We start from the raw sequence: 15,850 nt of genomic DNA, 5'->3' as shown, positions 1-15,850 counted from the left end.
TTATTAAGCATTTCTAAATTTAAGAGAGCAATCAAACTAAAAAATACACAAAGAAATAACAGCCTCATGACCCCTGGAAATTTAGTGCTTGTGTCCTGATTCTCTGAGCAGACAATGTACTTGTGTTTCGAAGGATGTTTGTGCTACTTGTTTATAGCAGACCTCTGTTGCATTTAATGCCACATTTCAGGGATCTTCTGGTAATTTGGAAGAGAGTGAAGAAATTGCAGTCTTGCACATATTTGGTACCCATGCTGGCAGGGTAAAGGAGAAGGCAGCATTCCTCTGAGCATTCTAGGTTTGCAGTAGCTGCAGATAGGATTTAGGAAAGGAGTGATGAAACACATGGTAGCATTCAGTTCCTGTTCTCCTCATAAGACTGTCATGTTCAGGATCTGAGCTGTAAACTTATCTGGAACCAGAATATCATTTTTCCAGGTCAGGCAATAACCTTGCTTTTCTTTGTAGCATGTCTGCCTTACAAATTATCTAATGGAAGGTTGGGTGGTTGCATCCAGAGGGTAGTGGTCAGTGGTTCACAGTCCCAATGGACATCAGTGACAAGTGGTGCTCCTCAGGGGTCTGTACTGGGACTAAGTGTCATTCAATATCTTCATTAAGGACATAGACCAAGGGACAGAGTGCCCCCTCAGCAGATTTGCTGCTGACACCAAGCTGAGTTGTGTGACTGACACACCTGAAGGATGGGATGCCATCCAGATGGAGCTGGACAAGCTTCAGAAATGGGTCCATGGAATCTCATGAAGTTTAATAAGACTGAGTGCAAGGTGCTGCACCTGGAGCAGCCCCCGGTACCAATCCAGGCTGAGGGACGGACAGATGGACAGCAGCCCTGCTGAGCAGGACTTGGGGGTGCAGGCAGATGAGAGGCTGGACATGACCCAGCAATGGCACTCCCAGCCCAGAGAGCCAAAGGTGTCCTGGGCTGCATCCAAAGCAGCGAGGGCAGCAGGGAGGGAGGGGATTCTGCCCCTCTGCTCTGCTCCTGTGGGACCCCACCTGCAGGGCTGCATCAGCTCTCGGGTCCTCAGGGGAGGACAGGGACCTGCTGGAGAGAGTCCTGAGGTGGGACACAGAATTGATCAGAGGGATGGAAAACCTCTCTTATGAGGAAAGGCTGAGAGAATTAGGATTGTTCAGCCTGAAAAAGAGAAGGCTTTAGATTGACCTAAGACCCCTTCAGGGCCTGAAGGGAGCCTAGAAGAAAGATAAAGAGGGGCTATTTTCAAGTGTATTTAGTGACAGGACATGGGGGAATGGCTTCAAACTGGAAAAGAGTAATTTTAGATTAACTATAAGAAAGAAATATTTTATTGTGAGGGTAGTGAGGCACTGGAACAGGTCGTCCAGAGAAGTTGTGAATGCCCAGTCTGTGGAAGTATTCAAGATCAGGCTGGATGGATGTCTGAGCAAGGAAGTCTAGGTGAAAGGTGTTCCTGTCCATGGCAGGTAGTTGGAATTACATTATCTTTGAGGGCCCTTGCTACCCACATCATTCCATTATTCTATGATTCTGAAAATGTTATTCAATCCTGTCAACTAGACAAAGTGATCTGAAAGGAAACATCTTTCCTGATCTGAAACTGATACATCTACTTTTGAGGCACCTTTTCTTGTCTCTACTCCTTCCCATTACTCTTTTAACAGTGAGTCTAACAGGTGGCTTGGATTTTAAATAATGTGGCAAATCCACCCTTGTGGCAGCTCCTTTTCCCAAATTTGACTGCGTTTTAAGACTGACCAAATCCATTTTAGATATTGCCACTTGATTTGCTTAGTAGTTTAGAAAAAAAATGTAGCAAAATTATGAAGAAACTCCAGGTTTGCATACCCAAGCTATGTGTAATCCGTCCCCTATAAAGTCAATAAAGACAAAGATTTGGTTTCTGTAGTCGCTGCTCCCAAGGAGGAGCTAAGAGTAAACAGCTGCTGCTCCCATTGACCCTCATTTTTGGCACAGAGGAAGCACACATCAGGATGTGTCCTCAACAGGGTGTAAAAGAAACATGAGTTTTCAACTTGAGTGTTTCTGCCCTAGTAAATATTCACAGAAGCTGCTGGTAAAATCTGTGCCTCCTCCTGTTTCGATGATGGTCCACAGAGAATGAAGCAACCTTCTCCAGCAGCTCAAGTGTTGTGCATCTTTGTACAGCACAGGGCCATTTAGGATTTACGTGCCGTAATCATCCAGTGCAACAAAGCCTTCCAGTGTATGAGGCAGGAGGGAAACTAAAAATAGGAAGGAGATGGGAAGAGACAAGCCATGAGGTCCCTTCCCATTCCTCAAAGGGAAAAAAACTGACAGCATCTAGATATAACTGCCACTTTAATTTCTGTAGGTTTTGTTGGCATAAGCCCAGTGAAGGAAGACAGAACCTTAAATTTGTCCTCCTTTCAATAGAAGTAAGGTTTTCTGGAAGTATATATGTATATTGCTAAAATGGGACATGGCGACAAACTTAGGGTTCCAGTTTTATCTCCAACATGATTGTAAAGCATTTTGGACTGGGTTGACATTGCACACCAAGGAACTTGTCACCACCAAACAACACAGCTATTAAATTGGAATTAAACTGTGAGGCATATTGGCTTCTTTCAAGTTCCACCATTACTTAATAATCCCAAGAATTAAGGGAATTTTTCAGGTTGTATTAAGTCAACCAGAGTGTCACCTATTTTCAGGTCACTTTAGAACTGGTTTTATTGAATGTTGCTGTAAAATACACCCTGGTAGGACACTTCAGAACTAAAAGCACAAGGCTCTGTGTCCATAATGCAAGGAAAATTGGACTACAAGCCAGTAACAAAGGCCATTTTTACTCATACCTGCGCTGACGGGCTGCCAAATCCGATTACCTGGCAGTGGCTTACATTTTCAGGTTATGCACACACTATTAAAATGTATGAATGACTCTTTAAAAGCAAGGCACAGCATTTCTTATTCTTAATTTATTTTCATTACTTTCTGAAATGTCACTATTTTTTAAAACATGACTGTATATTTTGGTTGTAGGAAAGTACACCCAGAAATATCATTCCTGGAGAACACATTACTGCTGCAAATAGTCATAATTTATAGAATTTCTCAATGGTCTACATTTCAGAACAGGAATTTTGGCACTGAATAGCCTGTGTAAGCACCCAGCACTGACTCTTAGCCTTCTTATGCTTCACCACCATTTCAGCTTCATTTGTCTTGTAGCTGGGAGATCCTCAGCATAGATGGACTGCGTAGTTCATGTCAGACACACACCCCTGAGGTAGTTGTGGCAAAGCCAAAGAATGAGCATGACCAGGTTGATGTGAACACTTTCTTAAGGTGAAACAGCCTGTGGATCCAAACTGCCTTCATTGGACAGGTAAATTCTGTCATCCTCCATGTTCTCCCTCTGGTGTTCAAAGTCTGTTCGGGATCTGCTATTAGGTACTGTCATAGGGATAGGTACATTACTCTATATGTAATAGAACAGTGGTGGCAACAAATCCACATCTCTTTTTTTAAAAAAGCCTTCTAATCTGTTCAAAATAACAAAGCAAACTATTTGGCCCACACAACCAGATGATTAACCAGCAGCATTTGTTGTTCAATATTTCAAAAACCTTCACATCTTCCAATCCATTTTCCCCAGAATCTCCAGCTGAAATTGCTTCTTACGCCCCTATTTAACAATTGACTAACATACTGGTGGCCAGGGATAGATGTGATAAAGTATGGATTTCAGTGTCTTCTGCAATGACCAATATTTTCATACCCTGTCCTCCACTGCCACATGTAATGTTCAAGAAGAAAAAATCTTTCTTGTGGAATACAGCATGTCTTTCATGTGGCAAGACAAGTGGTGCTAATTTTTTTTTTAACAAAATGTTCCGTGCATGTGTGTCTGTTCCACAAAGAACACTTCTCCATGCCTTCTCCAAAGGACATTGACATCCAATTTGTGATGTCTTATTCTGCCCTGACTGCTCTTTGGGAGAAGCCAGAGACACAACTGTGGGTGGGATAGCCTGGGTACTGCTGGAGATGGACCACTGCTGAAGTGAGATTGATCAGAAAGGAACAATTAAGGTAAAAACCATGATGTTTTGTGATGGAATAAGATTTCCTAACACTGATTAGGCTGTGATGTAACTTCAGTTTAATTAACAGCTATCTCTCCTCAAGAAGATCATTTAGAGTCTCAGTGTTGTGCTCATAGTCACTGGCTAATACTGAAGAACAGGGGGTTAATTTCTTTATGTGAATGATTCAGACTAACCCCTGTGCTTACAGAACAACTGACTACGCAGTTAGATTAGGCTCTGTTCAGTTTGTCATCCTTTGTTACTGTTTTTGTTGTTCCGGGAAAAGCATCACAGACGTGGGAGAGCTTTGCTGCGCAGTGGGATGAGAGCTCTCTTCAAAGAGAGGAACTTGGTAGGAGACAGATTTGAGGTGGTGTGGGGAAATTAGTCACTCTGTTGTCTGGAACGCTTCTGTTAACTCAGATTTTACAGATCTTGCTGCACAGAGCATGGAAAGTTTCTTGGTCTCTCTCAAGAGGTGATGTAGCAGGAGAGCAATGACATTTGAGATAGTTTTCATGCAAACACCAAGAACTGGCCCCTTCCCCTTACTCATTTGCACATTACCCAACTTTTTTCCATTCTATTAATTCCTCTACAGTCCAAAATTACTCCCTCTACTAAAAAGTCTTACCTGTGATGATCTATTCTTATCTCTCTGTTTCATATTCTGCTTCTGTATTTCTCTTTCCAGTCCCTCCAAATTTTGACTTCCAGCAGGGATGCTCCCTGGGTAGGCTGTCAGACTGCTCACAACCCACAGAGCTGGAACACTGGGTAGGCCAAGGTACAAGGAATATCTGGACCAAGCCTGAAACATTAAGGGAAGAAGAAAGGGGTCCCCCAAGCCATCAAGTCCTCACCCACACACCTCAAAAAGATCTGCAGGGGTGGGCAGGTAGGGGTGCTAAAGGTATTTTTTCTGGTCAGTTCAGGAAAACAAGGCTTTTAATTATCCAGTTGCACAGATACAGATTGAAAAGCAGAGCCCTGATCTCCATTTTTTCCATGTCAGAGGAGGTCCTCACCACTCATTTGGCATCTTACTCCCTCTTTTTCCTTGAACATGCAGTTGCATTATTCAGGTTAGGACGGTATTACATGCTTTGATATGCTATGTGGGGCTCAGCTAGTTAAAAATCCAGAAGCACAAAACTATGTAGTATGAGTCTCTACCAAGAGAAGATCATTGAGCATCCCACAGACACACCATTACTGCCAAATCCCTCAGTTACTCTCATGCTGGCTTGCTTTTTTCTGTCATCCTTAAGCAGACATTTATTGTGTAATACATCACTACCACATCTGAGCACCATCTCTCTTCTGGTAAAAGGGGAGGCAACTGGAGGATTTTTAAGTCAACCATTATTGTCTGTTCTAATAATACCCTTCAGATTATTTCTGTGACCCAAGGAACTTCACAAATATTGTTGAAAAAGTAATCTCTGTATCTTTCATTTCAGGTTCTTTCACCTGATGCTGCATCCTTATTTTATTTGATTTCAGTAATTGTTCTCTCTACCTGTCACCAGTGTTTATATATGTAGTCCTTTTTCTGCTTTTACTGTTGACTGACAAGCTTACAAAGCTTACAAGAAAAGAAATTAATATCAGTCACTGGAAGTCCAGTCTCCCACATTTTCCCTTTTGGCTTTTTCTTTAGCCTTTTATTTTTGGGTTTGGTTTGGCATTTTGGTTGGTTGGTTGGTTTTGTGTTTGGTTGCTTTGGTTATTTTGTTGTTCTTTAACTTTTTTCATTCAGTGCTTAGGTCGCAAATGTGAAGAACAAGTGCTTTAAAGAGCAGTAATAGAATCATGACTTTCTGTGTTCCTATATGTTTTAATCCTCTTGCATTCTGTGTGAGGATTGTTTTTTTTCTCTTTGATCCCTATGACCTTAACATGACTTGGATAAAACCTGTTCATTTAAGTATCATCCAATTACAGAGGAACTGGTTATAATACAGAGCTTATATTCAGCTACTGAAAGCTCCTCATGGGTCTTTTTCTTCTAGTCTGTTTTTTTAGATCATCATCCCATCTATTACCCATACTGTTACCTGGCAAATTTTTGTTGTGGTTATTTGTGTTTGATGTTGGTTAAATCAAATCCATTTTTCATTCAGGAGTTAATAGTTTCAGTTGCTCACCTTAAACAACACTTCAAATTTCTCAAGGTACTTGTTATGATTTCAGTATAAATCAGCTTTTTATTACAGTCAAGTGAGATGATTCAATTTCCTTGCTGATATACTGAATTCTTGTTTTAGCAGGAAACAAACATTTTCTTGGTAAGCTAAATTCATTTTTTACAGTGATGAATGACTCACTGAGCAATTGTTCTTGAATATGGCTGCAGCCATTTTTGAATACTATTTTTCTAAGAGAGGAAGACAGTATTTAGGTTTTTTTTGGTTTATGGTACAGGCTAGCTTATCTATGAGTATTATTAACATTTTATATCCTCTAGAAGAGAACTATGACACCCATACTAATATCACAGGATCTTATTTTATTTCCCATGACAGGGAAATAATGTCCTAGCAGGACATTGTGATCTCCTACTAGGCAGATAAAGCATATTTGTTCCAAATTTACCAGTTCACAAAAGAAATAATAACACCCATACTCCATTAACTCTGTCTTAATTACCTTGTATATACAACAGGTCTTTTCCCTCTAAGGGAATGTAAGCAAATCCTTACTGTGAACAATTGTGAATGACAAGAGCTGTCTTGGACTGAAACTTCTCTACAGTGTCTCCACTATCAAAGTCTTTTCTCAGAGGCTAAACATTCGGAGAAGGGTTTAGATTTACATTTTTTTATGGAGCAGATTTCCATTCTGACATTTTCTGTGCCAAGACTTGGTTCTCAGAGGAGTCATCCATGCCCCTAAAAAGTAAAGCTAATAGCACAGATGCTGACAGATCCTGATTTGTCCCACTACTCTCCTTATACTTTTCCTTATGCATGTGCCAACATGTGCTAAGCCTGAACAGAGGGGGGAAAAAGATTCTGCAGCCTAAAAAGATTATACTTGAGAGGTTCTTTCCATGGAAAACACATGCATCACTATATGATCTATACACCACGAGTGTTTCCGTAACTATTTGTAGGATCAGAGCTGTAGAGTCTGGCCATGATGTTTCAAGAGCACCTGTCAATTTGAAATTACTCAGTTTTACATTGTTCCTCTCCAGATCTCTTGAATACAGCTGAGAGGCACACAGTCAGACATGAGTTCAAGCAGCTGGGCTGAAATAGCCCAGAGGTGAAGTTTCAAAACTCTCCAGTTGCCACTGTGTATCTAACACAAATGTGACTCAGGTGGAACTTGCCACGTCTCCAAATTTGAAGAATGATGAGCAGTTTTTATTTTTATAGACAGTTTTTAAAACACCAAATACCATTCACTGAAGGAAGTGGCAAGAGGATAGCAACCATGACATCAGGACAGAGAGAGAAAGGGAAATTTGAACTGTTTGAACCCAGGACAGAAGAACAAGACTGAAGTCTGAGATGGAACGAGGAGGAAGTTAAAAAGGGAAGCTAAAAGTAAGGAGATAGAGTTATTCACAGTATGGAGAGAGAAAGGGGAGAAAGGGGCAGCAGAAGTGGGATTTAGATTGGAAAAAAGTGGACAAAAAGGCCTTTGTCAACAGGCTTGTCCTCTGCTCCAAATCCTAAAAGGGCATCTTTCCCCTGTTGTTGCAGAAACATAGTTCTTAAGCAAAAATTTCATACCGATTGAAGTTAATTTTCAGAGAAAACTACGAACTTCATACCTTGACCACCTGATACCATTTATTCTATTCATTCCAGAGGCTCTGGTTCCACATCCATTTGCATCAAGTTCCATGGGATAATGGCGTCTGAAGGAAAGCTGAGCAGGTTTGCAATGGGCATTATAGATGTTATCTCCTATCATGGCCCAGTAGACTTTCACACCATTGACTTGTGCAGCAAACACTTCTGTGTGTGTAGATGTGACTCGCCCCTGCAATTACAGTACATGTGGAAGTGTCTGTGCCATTTTACCAGTTTATTCCAACCTTCTTCTGTGTATCATTCTCAAGCCCGTCCCCTCTGTCACAGTTTCCAAATCTGAGAATGGGCAAGTTCTTATTGTTGAGCTAAAGGAATGACACAAGCACACTGCAAGAGAAAATCAACATGCCACTGTTGTAGCAATATCAGACATCTCAAAAATAGCCAACAACTCAATTCTAAAAACAGTATGCAAGTCTTTGCCTTATTCAGAGTTTTATCTTGTGTGATTGTATGTCAAAAGTGGCAAAGATAATCTTTGTGTGGGAGTATTGTGGGGGTTTTGAATTAAATCATATGAATTCCTTTTTTTTTCTTTTCACATTATTTTTATTTTCCAGAAGAGTAAGTGGAGAGACAGTCAAGCTGGATGGAAAAGGTGTTACTGACTCATAAGGATGAGAAACAGCCAGCCTTGAGAAGGCATTCTGGATTTATGCTTGCTGATTCATAACTTCCTACATACATGTGGGGAAAAAAGTGTGGATTTTGCCCTGAGCTATGTTCTGCAGGAAACCTGCCTTCCCTTCACTAAGTGAGAAAATAGTTTCAAAACTGTAGGACTTAACTTCAACTCCCAGAAGATGTTCCCTTGAAAAATGTTTAGAATAAAGAACTGAAAACATTATCTCCAACCACCAAGTCCTATTTTCTCTGCTTTCACTAAGAAATTCAAAACTAGTTAAAGCTCAAAATTTCCCATTAAAATATCAGGTAAGCCAAATGTACCAATCAAACAAATAGAGCAGAAGAGAGTTGCATAAGGAAGGCATTAAAGGGTTTGTGGAGAAATGCTTTTCCTTTTTCATGCAAATGCTACTAGATCCATATGTCCCAAGCAATTAAATAATATAAGAATATAAACAAAAGCAAGAATAATAAGAAGATAGCAATTAAATAAGTTGTTGCAAATAGTGTTTCATTTCAAAGGGACTTAAAACTCTACTTATATTCAAGCAGTTTATTGATTACTTGTGTTTTGTAAAAGGACCCAATTCATAGAGAGTCCAGGTTAAAATTTTGCTTGTAACAACTTTTTATGTCATTGTTCTACCAAGGAGCTCAAAAGAATCTGCCTGTTTCCATAGAATTGGGTGACAGAATTAACTGGCCTAGTGAGCAGGGCCTTTGGCTTAGAATGTTGACTGATTCCCCTGCTAAATGGTATCTGTTGCAAAAGGGTTTTATGGAAAAAGCTTGGCAAGATCCTAAGTGAGATAAGGAGTGACTAAGAGCAATAAGCCACAATCTGAAAGCCTTAGTGAATGAATTAAGTAACTAGAATGATATGTATAAAATAAAAACAGAAGAGAGGATGTCCTGCCTGTTAGCTGCAATGTGGAAAATTGAAAACTAAGGGGTTGAAAGGTTAAAAGAAGAAATTCAAAAAGGAAAGAGTAAATTTTCAACAAGTGATTGAGAACTAAAGATAAATTAAAGGCTGGCAGCAAGTCTGGTAAAAGGTTGTATTAAAAAAACACAAAACTCCACCAAATAAAATTAATGCCACAGGATATAAAGAAAGCAAGAAAACACCGAGAGAAACTGAATTACTGAAGGTAGCAATCTAGACCTCTTAAAAATCTGCACAGATATGTATGATACCAACTGAGATGGAGATATTTGGCTAGATGGGCTAATAAGGAAGCCAGTAAAGTCAGTGGCTCTGTACCAAACCTGACTAAACAAGAAATCATTACTGATGGCACATTTGGAAATGAACCAGAGAGATGGAATACCACTGAAGTTCATTATTTTAATACAGATGCTCTGTGAAAAATACAAAGAACCTTGGGAATCAATCAATGGTTGTACCAGCTGCAATGAGATAGGGCAGAAAGAGCATCTATTTGGTGACAGAGGCAGAAGATTTAGACCTTGGTCTTGCAAATTTCCTCAGCCTCCAAGAAGATGCTATTCAAGTGTTATTGACTGTACCTATTAGATGGGTAAGAGCTAGACTGGGGTGAGGAGTGCATCTTGCCTAGGCAGGGCCTGGACAAACTGCAGGGAGAATGTTACAAGACCCAGCACTGCCCTGAGCCACAACCAAATGTAATGAACCCAGTCCTTGGGACATTTCTGCTACCTCCCGCAAAGTGAGATCTGTTGGAAAAGGGAATGTGAGGATAGGAAATTAGTTTTCATACATCTATGTCATGAAACACCTGTGGAAATTCCTTTTCTGTAAGTGCTCCCACAAACTATTTTGCAAATGCAAGAAACTAAGCCCTGACACTTAAGACTCTGAGTGGTGCCAGGTCTTTATCATTTTGGCCTGACTCAGAAGTTGTGTTCCATGAGACCAATGAACTAATACCATCAAATAAAACAAGATTGTTAGAGGAGTTACCAGCCTAACTGAGCAAAAGCACCTGTCTAGATTAGGGGTGCCCTAGCAACTTACTTCATGTTTTTAAATGGCAGGACAAGAGAGAAAGGCCTCAAGATGCCTCAAGAATCCTTCAGACTGGATAGCAAGAAAAAATTCTTCACTGGAAGCATTGTTAAGCACTGGAACAGGCTGCCCAAAGAAGTCACTATCTCTGGAGCTCTCTAAATGTGTGTAGACATGGTGATAGGGGATATGGTTTCATGGTGGACATCTCAACTTGTCAGTGTCAGGTTAATGGTTGGATCTCATGATCTAAATGGTTGGACTTCATGATTTTCCAGCCTATATGATTCCGTGAATACAAGTACAGAAGATTTTTTTGTCAAATTCTGGTTTTAATTGCATCTATGTAAATCTGTTATTCACAATCTCTGCCTGCAAGCTAACTGAATCAGGTCATGATTGGCCTGTGGGAATTTATTATTTATTGCTGTGAAGCCTGCTACAAGTTCTGCTGGTGCCTTTGAAGTCCCCAAGGGACTGCATTTTTCTTATGGAGTCTGATAGAGGCTTGGCTCCCATCACCGTTTTTATGAGTAATCTTTTCCCATATGTGGTTACTCTTGGAGCAGCTAGAACAGAAATGATTTAACTGTATTGAATGGATTCATGAATGAAGACAGAGAAAAGAATCTGCAATACCACTTCTGTTCTGCAGTTTCTCAGAACAGCATTGTCCTTTACAAAGGAGGAAGGAGGAAGGACAGAGGCAAAATTCAAGTTACAGATCAGGTTTGCAAGTTGCCACAATATCTGGGATTGTTCAAAGACAAAGTTTTCTTTCAGGCACCTCTAGCTAAGGAATAATCTTGTTTACTTTCAACACCCCCAATGTCAACAAAGTAATTTTGATGTTTAGTGATTAGCTTGAAAGATGTACAGTGTGCCAACAAAACATTTGAAGTGAACACAGTCTGTTTCAAAAATAGACATGCATCAATAGTGCCAGATTTCATTAAGAACACAATTCCTTTATTATGTTAGGAAAAGCATGGTAGTTTCATTTGTAATAAAAGAAAGACTCCCTTAGAGTTTAAAGCTTAATGTATTAGTGTTTATATTACTCCTAAGGAATTGATATTTAGGTCTTCTTCTTGGCTTTATCATAGTTGCTAGGTAACAGAGATGCCTGTGACATGATAATCTTCAGGGATCAAGATGGAAAAAAAATGTATCCAACAAAGTATGTGTGAATGATTGCCTTTTTCTCAGCCCCACTCTAGGAAAAAGAGGAGCTGGAAGAACACACTTTTAACTGTTCTTGGAAGAATGCTGTCAAGGCTATGAAGAATTCTTCCTGGTCCCCTCTACTAAAGTTTTAACATCAGTGGAAGTCATTGGAAGAATCAAATTCTTTTCTCATATTCCTTCAAAGTAACTGAAAGCAGCACAAAGGCAAATGACCACTCCATTTGTCCCTCTGTAGTAAGCCCTGGGCTCATGGTGCCCTGTTGTTTCAGCTTTTTTCCAGTCTCAACAGCCTTGTCCCTCTTGCCCGCAGCAGTTTCTGAAGTTCCTCCTCTCCTTTGATAGTGGGGAAGAAGAAAGCACCAAGGTCAGAGGTCAGGCGGCGTGGCTGCATTTGTGCTCCCTGGTATCCAGCTGACAGTTTAGCTTTCAGATTTACAGGTGAGGCAGGCAGCAGGGGGATGCTCTTTTCCCACTGTGCTCTGGTGACCTGTCAGTCACCCATCTAAGCTGAGGAAACAGTGCTAGAAGCAGGTTTTAATATCATCAAGCACAAGCCATTAGCCTTAACTAGACAAGAAGAACAGCCTTCAGGGACCCATTGTTATCTCTAAAGGAGACAGAGGAAATGAAAATTCAGCATGTCTCTGTGGGGCCTGTAGAGATCTGAGTTCATTTCCTTTAGTGCCTTAGGAAAGGAAAACAAGGATGGATTTCAGCTTTTAGTGCTTTGCTACTAAGACTAATGGCTTCTAGTGCTCGTAACAACTATATTATTCTTGTAACAATAAGAATTATTATCTAATAGTTTTTGCATTGTTCTCCCCTTGTGCTTGAAGCTCTGGTGTATCTGTCACATGCTTGGTAGAAACAAGTATAATGTATGGTTTACTTGACAAATTTCAAATTTCAGCTGGCAAAGAACAAATGTCTTTCTCAGATAAAGGGGTAGACACAGCATTTGGAGGGCTATCTCTATTTCTGCTGATTCTGAATTAGGTTGTTCCTGCCCCTTGTTCACATGGTTTTTAAAGGGTTTTCACAAAAGCAAACTGATTTCAGCAGACATTTCACCGCTTAATTTGCAAAGAGACATCAGCAAAATGATCAGACTAAGGCCATCTCTGAACAGTTTCTTGAAAATACTGAAATGTGAATTCCATCAAGTCCTTGTAACAGATTACAAAAGTCAAGTGTATCACTTTTGTTCCACGGAAATAGCAGCGCAACTGCAAGAGTTACATTACAGTAACAAAGATTATTCTAATTTGGGTAAAAAGAATTGTATCATTATTATTTTAAAACATCCTTCTAGTGAGGATGTATGTGAGGATAAATGCCCATTTATTTTGTTACAGTAAACAAAAGAAATGGGGAGAGGGGGTTGAAGACAAATATTTTTGAATTTATACAAATTTTGCAAAGAACCTTGGCTAAACATATATTCTTCTCCTCTAGATCCCCAAAAGTTTTGCTGAAAACACAAAACCATCTGGGCACATGTGGTTTGCAGGAACTCCAGTCAAGGCACTGCTGGGGAGATATCTCCAATGCTCAATGGCCCACGTGCCTAGGGAATTAAGTGGATGTAGGGCTGCCTCTGCCAAGGTTGCTCGAGGCAGATCTGTGGGTACCAAAATACCTTCAGAGTTCAAAATCCAAGGGCTTGCCCTGTAACTTTAAATGCTAATCCAAGTCACTTGACCTCCTAACATCAAGATGGCAATTTGGGGTTTCATAAACTTTTATCTACATTCTAACCGGTCACAGGGTAACCACTGAATGTGGATCTTTGTTTTGTATCTAATAAGTACTGCTGGGGTCTTGGGAGGATTTGAATAAATTTAAATAGGCTCTCAAAAAGTTTGAAGTCAGGAAACTAGGAATATATCTTTATTTCTTCCAAATAAGGCTAAAAATATACAAAATTGTTCCAGTTCATAAAATATTTTTACAGGGTTTTAATTTCTTCCTAGATTAACATAAAAGGAGATTCAGTTTAAAATTTCCTATGTGCAATGTTTTATACTTTACCATTAGAAAAGATGGAGCAAATTCTTTGTATGTGATTTATAATATATTTTTATGCATGTATAGCCCAACCAGATATACTAATAAATACACAGCATGAATCACACCTGCGCAAGCCACTACTTCTTTCCAATCATAAACATATATTCCCTTTGGGACTACTATTTACTGTCTCCAAACAAAATTTTGTTCTGCATTTGAAAATGTAAATTTTCTGTATATAATCAGAATGACAGGAAGTGAAATCCTGAATGATTTAACAAACTGCATAGAGACATTCAATCTTATTCTCCAGTGTAGACCACAAATGTTATCAAATGAAGGTGACAGAAATCATAACTCAAGTTCTTTATGCTTGGCTTGTGGAGAATGATTGTTCAAAGTGGAAAGTCAAAGCCATTTGGCTTTTGGCAGAATCAAGAACATGCAAAGGACTTTGTTTGTTATGCCCATTATGATATTGAGAAATATATGCTATCTCCACAATTGCATCGGGTGATTCAACAAGAGCTGAAATGAACAATAAGGATGTCATTTTGCATTATCTGGATCTGCAGGAAATGTCATATTTAAGGGTCTGGGTGTTTTCTAAGTATGAAATAGGAGAAGGTATACTCCTGTAACACTTTTCAAGGGATGACTTACACACTACATTTCTCTTGTTTCAATGATGATTTCCCATTTATATCTGCATTATATTTGAGCTATACAGCCACTGTAATTTATTAATTTTATAAATATGTACATTTATCTATGTATCTGCCCAGATATAAAAATATATCTTTCTATCTAGAAGTGTCTCTCTGATAGATAGCCACAGCATTTACAGGATGGCATGCAAACATGTCTATCTTGAGGCAGGCTGAACTATACACATTTTCTCAAACATTCAGATTAAACATCAGAAACCTTGTAGTCTGGAATCTATGGGAACATTCAGTATTTCAGGCTTATGTGAAGTTGTGGTGACACCAGATCACCAAAACTTTCACTTACAATTTTTTACTTTACTTTTCATTTGAAATGATTTACCAAAAATATTCAGCACTTTTTAACAATAGGTGTAACAGGCTGGTTTTATTGTTATTAAAAATTGTTCACATTATCTAGTGCAAATACAAACAGTGACACTAAAGCTAGATTGGCCTTCTTATATCTTACCCTCATTTTTGCAGGGGACTAGGCATTTCTTACCTAAGGAAGTTGTTAAACAATTCTATATTTTTCAGTGTTATAGGAGACCAGTAATGCTGGCTGATAGCATCATTCTAAGGGCTGCTGAACCAAGCTATTCAAACATCCATTCACAGTGGTTGATATCAAAAATGCAATGTTTCAGCTCTATTTGTAATAATTAGTAAACTTTCTGCAATCTTTTTCCTTGGTCAAAATCTTGTTTTCCAATTTTGCACTTTCACGAGCATTTAATACTGGTCCTCATTTTTCTTCCAGGCAATTGAGAGCAACAGCGGGAAATTCGCTTTAAGATTTGCTCTTAAAATCTTGCACCTCTTTTTCTTGGGTCTAGAAGAGTCCCAGTGTAGGCTAGGTTACCATACTGGAGTTCAATAGGGACCTGAGGAAAAAAAAGTAATTTTATAGAAAACAGTGTTGTATGAAGTAGCACAGGGGTGAGTTAGTGAGCATCATACTGACCAATATACTGAGCAATGCTCATCCCAGAAGAGCTCCCTTAGGCTCACTTAGTCCCTGCAGATTAGTGAAGCATAGCAGGTGTGGTAAGTGCTATACCCTAACCTGTGGTAGCATTTTACCATGATTTGAAGGACTAGATTATTTCCTGAATTGATCAGAAAAGGCTTTTTTTATCCCCTGAGATGCTTTTGTGCAACTTATGGTTATAAGCTACCCTCCTCACAAGGGGAGGTTCGTTCCCACCTGCAGCTCCGAGTGCGGTTCTGTAGCTTCGCGTGTTCTCTGCAAGGCACGAAGGGCATGAAAATGTTGGGGTCCAGAGACAGAAGTGATCAGAGGGCTGGAGCACCTCCCCTGTGCTGACAGGGTGAGGAAGTCAGGGCTGCTCAGCCTGCAGAGGAGAAGCTTGAGTGGAGACTTCATGGCAATCTTCCAGTGTCTGAAGGCA

At 39.7% G+C, this 15,850-nt stretch overlaps 1 long non-coding RNA gene across 1 annotated transcript in view; it reads right to left on the bottom strand.

Annotated features, from left to right (window-relative positions):
• Positions 1-11,103: 11,103 nt before the first annotated feature.
• The window catches only part of LOC113459999 (uncharacterized), a 33,241-nt gene continuing 28,494 nt past the window's right edge, over positions 11,104-15,850 (bottom strand). Inside the window, exon 3 of the long non-coding RNA XR_003381626.2 lies at positions 11,104-15,322. This is a non-coding gene — a long non-coding RNA (uncharacterized LOC113459999). The remainder of the gene's footprint in view (positions 15,323-15,850) is intronic.

The sequence above is a fragment of the Zonotrichia albicollis genome, chromosome 4 (genome assembly GCF_047830755.1).
Source record: "Zonotrichia albicollis isolate bZonAlb1 chromosome 4, bZonAlb1.hap1, whole genome shotgun sequence".
Taxonomy (NCBI): Eukaryota; Metazoa; Chordata; class Aves; order Passeriformes; family Passerellidae; genus Zonotrichia; species Zonotrichia albicollis.
This window is presented reverse-complemented; position numbering and strand designations above follow the sequence as displayed.